Here is a 9,533-nt window from a genome sequence, read left to right as displayed (position 1 = left end):
GGAGCCGGGGCTAGGCAAGTTGGTCCCGACATTTAAGATGAGAGTGACCAGCCTCACTCATCCCTGAGTGGCATTACATGAGCAATAAACCTCAACCACCCCTTGGATATAACCTACACAGGCTCAATCCGATTGAAGCGCCATAATTACCCACTAAATCACAAGGCGCCATAATCTGGCTATATGGTTACCACCCAGCGTAGTAAATGGTTTTCTGGTGTACAAGAAACCATTTGGCTTGTCACTCAGTGTAGAGTCACTCATATGCAGAAGGAAGAGGAAAGAATGAAGGAAAGACAGAAGAAGGAGTGTAAAGTCAACCGTAGGCAGAAGGAAGAGGAAAGAATAAAGGAAGGAAAGACAAGAGGAAGGAAGAGAGGAAGGGGCAGACAATAATTAATAATAATAATAATAATAATAATAATTATAACGAAGATACACGAGCAAAACATTCATCAAATGAAAATTAAGTGTTAATATTCTCACCCAATCAGCTTCGAGAACAAAACTCTAATTCATAGGTGTAGGATTCTCTCTCTCTCTCTCTCTCTCTCTCAAAAGTAAGCAAACATCAAGCACGATTACTGTAAATGAATGCACCTGTTTATCTAAGGTACTCGGTTGTCAATTAATGCCATACAAGTATGTGAGGAAGATGTGTGAAGCAGATGTGTGAGGCAGGTGCAGTGACAGGTGTATAAAGCAGGTGGGAGACAGAAGTATAAGTTAGTGTATTGGGCACGTGTATAAGCAGGTGTATGTGGCTGGTGTATGACTAACTATGGTGTATGGCCGAGTGTACACAATATGGTCTGAATATGGGTAGGTGTATGAGATGATGTATGAGTGAATATGGGAAAGTGTATGAAGCAGGTTTGTTCATGGTGCAATAAACATCTGTACAGAGAATATGTGACACATATGTTATGGGTATATGTATCAACACGATGTGTTGTACATATGACCAAGCAAAAAAGCATGTGTATAAAGATGTGTGTGTAGAAAGTGTAGGTGGAAGGCGTATGAACATGGGCGACATGCAAAGTGTGTGTGTGTGTGTGTGTGTGTGTGTGTGTGTGTGTGTGTGTGTGTGTGTGTGTGTGTGTGTGTGTGTGTGTGTGTGTGTGTGTGTGTGTGTGTGTGTGTGTGTGTGTGTGTGTGTGTGTGTGTGTGTGTGTGTGTGTGTGTGTGTGTGTGTGTGTGTGTGTGTGTGTGTGTGTGTGTGTGTGTGTGTGTGTGTGTGTGTGTCTGTAGTGAGGACTTAGTGTTAATAATTCTCTCCTCCTCAATTTCTGCATTGGCCATTGGGAGCCTTAGACTGAACTCCCAAATTGCTTATAAAGTCCCTCCTACTTCATTCTTTACTTATTCCACACCTCCTTTACCCTTGGCCATAAAAGCTTAACTTGTGCCTTCATCCCTTTTAGCACGGCGATGTCTTGAGGTAACCAGTACACACAGGGGAAAAATACTGTATATAAAACGCAGGTACTGGGAAGGTGTGGGACAGGTGCATAAGGCAGTATTGAAGGGGAAGCAACTAGACACACGCCCAACCTTCCCACCACCACGCCTACCATTCTCTATCCTCCTTAATCTCTCTCATCCTCTCCCCTATCACCACTAATCCCACTCACCACTCATCATCAGGCCCTCATCCTCCTCACACTTGCAGGATTAACGACGATGGACCAGGACTGACGAGGGAAAATGGACGAGAGGGAAAGATAACGACCCAACATTTAGGCAAGACTACTAGTGGCTGCCTGGGTCATGGAGGACGTACAAGTGGAGATCAACATTAACATCAAACTCAAAAACCAACTTGTCTGGCCAATATAACAGACTGAACTTACATTAGTATTTATAGGTTTACTTAAAATTACAAAATAACTATATATAAAGGTTGGCCAGTTAGGAAAACGAAAAATAAATACCGGTACTTATCTCCATGTCTGAAGGAACCATGCCAGACCATGTTTACTCTACCAAGGCCAACATACCCAAGAAAGGAACAGAAACGATGACAGTGACACAAGTGCGAAGGTAACGAACTGCTCTCCCGCTCTCTCTCTGTTCATCCATTTATCTATGTCTACCTATCTATCTATCTGTATAACAATCTATCTCCACCTGTATTCATCTCCTATCTATCTTCACCTCTCTCTCTCTCTCTCTCCTCTCCTCTTCTCTCTCTCTCTCTCTCTCTCTCTCATAAATGGAGTGACAGGAAAACAGCTGATCCATTTGTTTGATGACACCCGCTCCCCCGAGAGAGAGAGAGAGAGAGAGAGAGAGAGAGAGAGAGAGAGAGAGAGAACAGAGCGTGTGTCCTACCGCGACACCCCAATATTTACTCCTGAAAGAACTTTTTTCATCAGTCTCTCCTCGAACTCTATCGGGGGGAGAGGTAGATAGATAGATAGATAGGTAAGTAGGCAGACAGATAGGTAGGTAGGCAGAGACTGGTAGGTAGGTAGATAGAAAAGAGCAGATGGATAGACAGGGGCAGTATGAACCTAAAGAATTATGGTAGCTATGGTGACAAGATGGACAGAGAAAAGAAAAATATAGACAGACGAAAAGTAGAAACATGGACAGACAGGTAGATAAACGAAGACGAAAGACAGATAAATGGTACATGAATGGGTAGATGGAGAAGGTATATGGAAAGTAGAGACCGATGATTATAAACCTATGAGCATAATTGAAAAAGATAAATGGAAAGACAGAAATAGATGGATAGGACGAGCATATGGGTATAGAAAAGATACACTGATAGACAGAAAAAGTAGATATAGAAGACGGATATAAACGTGTAAAATAATACAGAAAACAGGGTACATGGATACATCGAAAAGGGCATATAGACAGATAAAACAAGTACTGGATATGGAGAGATTCATGGAAAGAAGGAAGGAAGGAAAGAGAAAAGGAAAGGAGGAGGAAAAAGGAAGATAAAACGGAAAGAAGGAAAAAGAAAAAAGGGAAGGATGGAAAAAAAAGGAAGGACAGAAGGAAGAATGTCAGGAAAAAAGGAAGTAAAAAGGGAGGGAAGGAAGGAAGAAAGGAAGGAAGGAACGGATGCAAGGATTAACAGCAGACAAGCAAGATGAATGATGACGTGGACGAATGGAGGACCGACTGGATCAGACAAAAAAGGACGAACGATAGACAAGCTCATGAACGGACTGGAAGCAGGGTATATGGATTGGTGGGCATCTCGTGTCTCGTAAATACATAAACAAACAGACCGATATAAAGACACATGAACGGACGAACACTCGGAGAAAGAAAGTACAACGGAAACGGGTGACACTCTGAATAAAGAAATAAATAAAAAGACAACATGATGGACGACAATTTACTTTTCATTTACAAATTACCAACAGCCCTCACAGCGCGCCTTGCATACTAAAGGGGTTAAGTGAAGGATAAATGAACCCCTCTCTCTCTCTCTCACTCAATACTTCATCCATCCTGTATTCACGTCTGGTCCATCACTCACACCTCACTATGCACTCTAACTGTTGCTTATGTTCCGTCAATCAGTGTATACTCAGGACAGCCTTCAGTAAACCACCTTCCATTATTACAGTCCTTCAGAAACAGATAGTCGTGAAAAAGATGGATAGAATGATAAACACACAGACAGATGCAGATAAATAGATAAAAGTACGAACACAAGCAGTTAGATGTTGGATGATCAAACACGTAAATAATTGCACAGATACACAAAGACAGACAGACAGGTACATAGGTAGTTGGATATAGATACAGACTGATAGATAAACACTGATAGATAGTGTGCTGGAGTTCCAATTAAGTAGGGACAAGGGCAGTGAACCCAAAGGCAAAAGACTCTGTCGATAATTATAAGTTGGAGTGCACCGGGAAAAAATGGCAGGAGGAGGAAGAGGAGCAGGAGCAGGAGCAGGAGGAGGAGGAGGAGGAGGAGAGAGTAAAGGATGGATTAAGAGGACGACTAGAGGGGCACTCAGTGGAGCGCATCTCTCCGACAAGGACGATGTAATTTCCAAACCACTCTTCATTATGGGTTTGGTTTTCTCATCACTGATTAGGGTTTCGCATAAAGTGTTTTCCGGATACAGAATCTGTAATACGACCCGGATCGGTCCCCAAAGTTAATCGATTGTTTCCTGAGACATGGGCTATCTACCCACAAAATTTAGTCCAGATCTCTCTTTTAGTTTTTGGGTAATCCTCCTAGCAGACAAACAAGCTAACAAACAAACAAACAAGAGTAGAAATATACTCACCTTGTCAGACAGAACTACACTGAGAGAGAGAGAGAGAGAGAGAGAGAGAGAGAGAAATTAAAAACCATCAGGCTAATAGCAAGACAAACACGACCAAGAAAGAGAGAAAGAAACCCAGCTGACAGAGAGGAGGAAAGAAAAGTCCCTCCAGGTGGTTTTCCTTCCAGAGTTTCCTCCCTAGGGGTTGATTCCTCCACTTCTCTACCTTTTCTCCACCTCTCCGACTTCTCTCTCCATCTCCCCACCTCCACTCTTTCCTCCACTCCATCTTCTACCTCCTCTCCACCTTGTCTCCATTTCTCCATCTCTCCACCTCTTCAACCCCACCTACTGATATCTCTATTTTCATCAACTTCGCTCTCTATCTCTCCACCTTCTCTCCCCATCTCCCCACCTTCTTTCCAGCTTCTCTACACTATCTCACCCTCTCTCTCTCTCTCTCTCTCTCTCTTATTCATAACAGGAGCCAAAGTTCTCTCGGGCTGTCCAATCTGTTCCCATGTGTTATAGAGACTGTCAGTTCTTTGTACTTGTGGCATAGAGAGAGGGGGTAAGGTAGATAGGTAGACAGATAGATAGATAGATAGATATATAGATAGATAGATAGACAGATAGATAGATAGATGGATGGGTAGATGAATAGACATGATATAGAGATGGGCAGACAGACATTAATAAATGGATAAACAGATAAAAAATATAGATAGATGGATAAACAGATGGACAGAGATAGATAAAGATACATTAAGAGATAGAAAATTAGATGGATAAGCATATAGATAAACAGACAGGCAGAAAGACAGACAGGCAGAGACAGATAGACAGACAGACAGAAAGACATACAGAGGACGGTGTGAAGAGCTACATGGTCATAGGATAACTGGTGTGAAAGGCAAAACTGAGAGAAGCATGGATGAAGAAATGTGAGAAAGAGAGGCACACAAAAAGAAGGAATAAGAGTGTGAAAAACTGACAGAAAAAGAAAACAGAGATGAATGTGTGTGTGTGTGTGTGTGTGTGTGTGTGTGTGTGTGTGTGAGAGAGAGAGAGAGAGAGAGAGAGAGGGGGGGGGCTCTAACACATTCACCTCATTCTCCCATCATCAACTTCCCTTCTAGTAAAAAAGGCAAGCACCAAAATACACAGATAATCAAAGATACATATAAATAAAGACAGTGCCATCCCCTCCAATATATATAAACCCAAAAATGCCAAAATAATGCAAAAGAGATGTACAAAAAAAAAAAAAAAGGGCTATATCAACATGGATCAAAATCTCACCCATTATGGAGCTGTAATTACTGAAGACCTTATGGAAAAAAATAGTCTCCCTCAAATTCCCCCGTAAGGTCATCAGTAATTGCACCTCCGTTACAGGTGATCCAGTTCGATATACTTAAAATCGGCCCTACAATCACCATCTCAAAGTTCGCACGCAAAGTCTACCTGTATGACACCCTGTACACTCTAACCCCTCTTGAGCTGAATAAAATCGTCCGGAGATAGGGCGAATAACCTGAAAATGACGTCCTCGGGCAGAAGGGGTTACGGCACAGCACAAGCAAGCAATCAAGGAGGCCAGGCAAGAAGTAGTGTATTTTTGTCTGAATTGCAAGCAGGGCAACATCATGCAATACCAGCTCTGCATGACTCCAATATGCCACCAAAGAGGTTAATTTTAGACAGGGGGAGACAAGGGTGGGGGAGGAGGGGAGGGGAGGCTGGGAGATAGGAGAGGAGTGGAGGGGAGGGGAGGCTGGGAGATAGAAGACGAGGGGAGGGGTGATAAGGAGACAGGATAGGGATAGAGGGAGGAGATAGGAGAGGGGAGGGGAAAGGAAGGTAAGATGGCAGAGGAGGGGAGGTATGAAGAAAGAAATGAAGGGGAGGGGAGGTAAGGAGATACGAGGGGAGGGGAAGATCGGTAACAAGACGGGAGATAAAGGTAGTTAAGTGATACAGCTAATAGGTGGGGGAGAGGTAGGCGTATCTGAAATGAGAAAATAAAACATAGAAATAGGGGAGGTGGGAGCGAACGATGAAAGAGAAGTGGTGGGGAGTGGAAAACAGTAGAGGGGAGGGGAGGGGAGAGAAGCGAAGGAGTATATATGTCCAAAAAGACAGGAAAAAAAAGCACAAATAAGGTAGGGAGGAGGGGGCAGAAGCCGAAAGGAGGATATGAAGAGGAGGAGACGGGAAGGATAGATAAGCTTGATGGAGAGGTGGGGGAAAGAGGGAGTGGAGTGGAGAGGAAGACAGCGGAGAGAAAGGATAAGAAGTGGTGCTGAGGGGCGAGGGAGGTAATGAAGGAGAAGGGTAGGAGGGGGCAGGGGAGGGAGATGGTGAAGGGTAAAGAGGGGCGGGGATGAAGAAGCAAGGAAGCCTGAAAAGACAAAATCAAGCTCAGAAATGCAAGCAGAGAGGTAGGTGGGAAGGGGAGCAGGGAAGGAAGTGGGTAAGGGGTGTGGGGGAGGGATGTGGGGACGGGAGGAACTTACATACTTACCATCCTCCCAAGTGCTTACGAAGACACCTGGAGAGATAAGCTGCTTGATGAAAGGTGCGCCCAGGTAAACGAGGAGGCGGACAAGACAGGTAAATTGCGACGGGTGGCATGATTAGGGGTGGTTAGGGATCGGGCGGTGCCTAAATGAGTGGTTAGGTGGATGAATTGGGAATTACGGGGCAGAGAGAGTCAAGTGGAGCGAAAAGTCGTGGAAGTTTTTTCTTTCAGTGAAGAAGAAATGAATCAAAGCCGAAATCCTTGAAATGTTGCAATCAAGAGGGTTTGTTCTGTGGTGCAAAAGGGAATCAAAGTCAGAAAGTTCAGTTTTGTGGTGCAAGAGACAACAAACAAAAAATGTATATATTATTTTATTTACTTATCCATTTTTTTGTGGTGCAAGAAGGAATCCAAGGTGAAATCTTGAGTTAGTTGTCTTCCAAATAAGAATACGCAAAAGATCACGAAAAACAAGATCCCTTCATTTCAATATTGGTGTACACATTACGTTCAACCTCTTCAAGTTCATGACGGATTTATTCTACTCTCTTCAGACACTTCTCATCAGATAAAGAGAGGTATTTAGAATTGAAGGAATTTATTATACCTTCACTAATCCTTTCACTATAAGAGGTGTCCCCCAAATTAATATATATCTCCGGTAGCAAATAAATAACTAAATAAATAAATAATTAATTAATAAAGCATAAATGTCGTAATCGAACTGAACAGGTTAAATGGCCAGGTGTAGGAAGTGTGTAGGAAAAGCTGTAGGCTGAGAGAGAGAGAGAGAGAGAGAGAGAGAGAGAGAGAGAGAGAGAGAGAGAGAGAGAGAGAGAGAGAGAGAGAGAGAGAGAGAGAGAGAGAGAGAGAGAGAGAGAGAGAGAGAGAGAGAGAGAGAGAGAGAGAATGATCAGCTGCGTACAGTTAAATGCAAAAGTTCATTAACCTTTCCAACCTCTCTCATCGCTGGAGATAAACAATGGCTAAATGAAACACAACAGAAAAAGATGCACATTACCACCCACAGACGGATACTATTATGCACCTCAGTCCACTACATCACAGTCAAACTTTTATATATCCAGGTGTCATAGAGAGGCAGGAGAGGCGGTCAGACTTTTGTAGCTGACTGTACACGGAAGACTGGAGGCACTGGTTAACTCTCTCATTAAGCAGTTCAACAGGAAAGAGGTAGGAGTGTGCTGGTGGTTGGGTGCGTGTCCACCGTAATGGGCAAGGCACGCAGGTAGAGTTGGCAAGAACGGTGATACGAGAGAGAGAGAGAGAGAGAGAGAGAGAGAGAGAGAGAGACGGTGAGTTGACAAGGTGAAAATCCTTTGATTGTAACCTTCTTAACAGCGCTGTGGTGCTGGAGGGGGGACACCTTTATGTGCTGTGGTGGTGTGAAGTGTGGCGGTGAGGAGTGTGGTGTGGACTGTGCTGGTGTGGAGCGTAAGGGTGTGAAATGTGGTGGTGTGAAGTGTGTAATATGGCAGTGTAGAGTGTGGTGGTGTGGAAAATATTGTGGTGTGGAATGTGGCGGTGCGTTATATGGTGTGGTGGTGCGGAATGTGGTATGACAGCATGGACTGTAGTGTGGAGTCTCTAGTGAGGTGGTGTGGAGTGTGGCGGTATGGACTGTGGTGGTGGACAGTGTGGTGGCGTGGTGGTGCGGACTGTGGTGGTTTGATGCTGTGGAGTGCAGTGCTGTGAAGTATGGAGTATAGTGGTGTGAAGTGTTGTCTTGTAGAATGTGGTGGTGTGGTGATGAGTCTGGTGGTGTGGACGGGTGTGGTATGACGGCATGGAATGTGATGGTATGGTGGTGTGGAGTGTGAAGGCATGGAGAGGCAAAATGGAGTTTCTTTTCCCTTTTTCTTTGCTACTTTCTCTTTACTCCATTCTCTCTCTCTCTCTCTCTCTTCCTCTCTCTCTCTCTCTCTCTCTCTCTCTCTCTCTCTCTCTCTCTCTCTCTCTCTCTCTCTCTCTCTCTCTCCAATGTAGTCGAGTAATCGCGAGTGAGCAAATAAGGTTATCATTTTCCTGCCTAGAGCCAGTGCTCGCTTAAATAAGGAGAGAGAGAGAGAGAGAGAGAGAGAGAGAGAGAGAGAGAGAGAGAGAGAGAGAGAGAGAGATTGATTGATTGATTGACTGAAGAGGAAAACTAGTGCCAGAGAGAGAGAGAGAGAGAGAGAGATGCTCTTCTATTTTGATCATGTCATTCTCCTATCATCAACTTCCCCTCTATATAGAGCTTAAAAATGGACAAATTATATATATATATATATATATATATATATACACACATACACACAATGCGATCCCCTAAATAACGTTAAAAAAAAAAAATGCTAAATAATGCGGGTGAAAGTATACAAAATCAAGAGAATATCGGCTTACTTAATCAGCACAAAAGGAATAATAAAAAAATGGGCCTGTGATGGAAGACCGTAACAAAAAATAGAGGAACAAATCGGCTTAGTGTAATCAGCATGAAAGGAAAAAGAAGCCCAAACTGGGCTAAAACTGATTATGGAAAAAAAATATTAATGACAAGTCAGGCAATGAAATTAGAGCAACGGAAAAATCTGCATATATCACGTAAACACAAGATCACAAAAATACAAACTCACATTAGCAGACAACAAGGCATGATGAATGGCAACACCTGAATGAACAGAAGAGAACCACATTACTAATAAAATATCACATAAACTCCTTCATGGTGAGGGGTTTAACCGAAATTG

The sequence above is a fragment of the Coenobita brevimanus genome, chromosome 54 (genome assembly GCF_032717465.1).
Source record: "Coenobita brevimanus isolate Jiangsu-jjx chromosome 54, ASM3271746v2, whole genome shotgun sequence".
Classification (NCBI taxonomy): domain Eukaryota; kingdom Metazoa; phylum Arthropoda; class Malacostraca; order Decapoda; family Coenobitidae; genus Coenobita; species Coenobita brevimanus.
The sequence above is the reverse complement of the archived record's forward strand: the minus strand, read 5'-3'. Positions refer to the sequence as shown.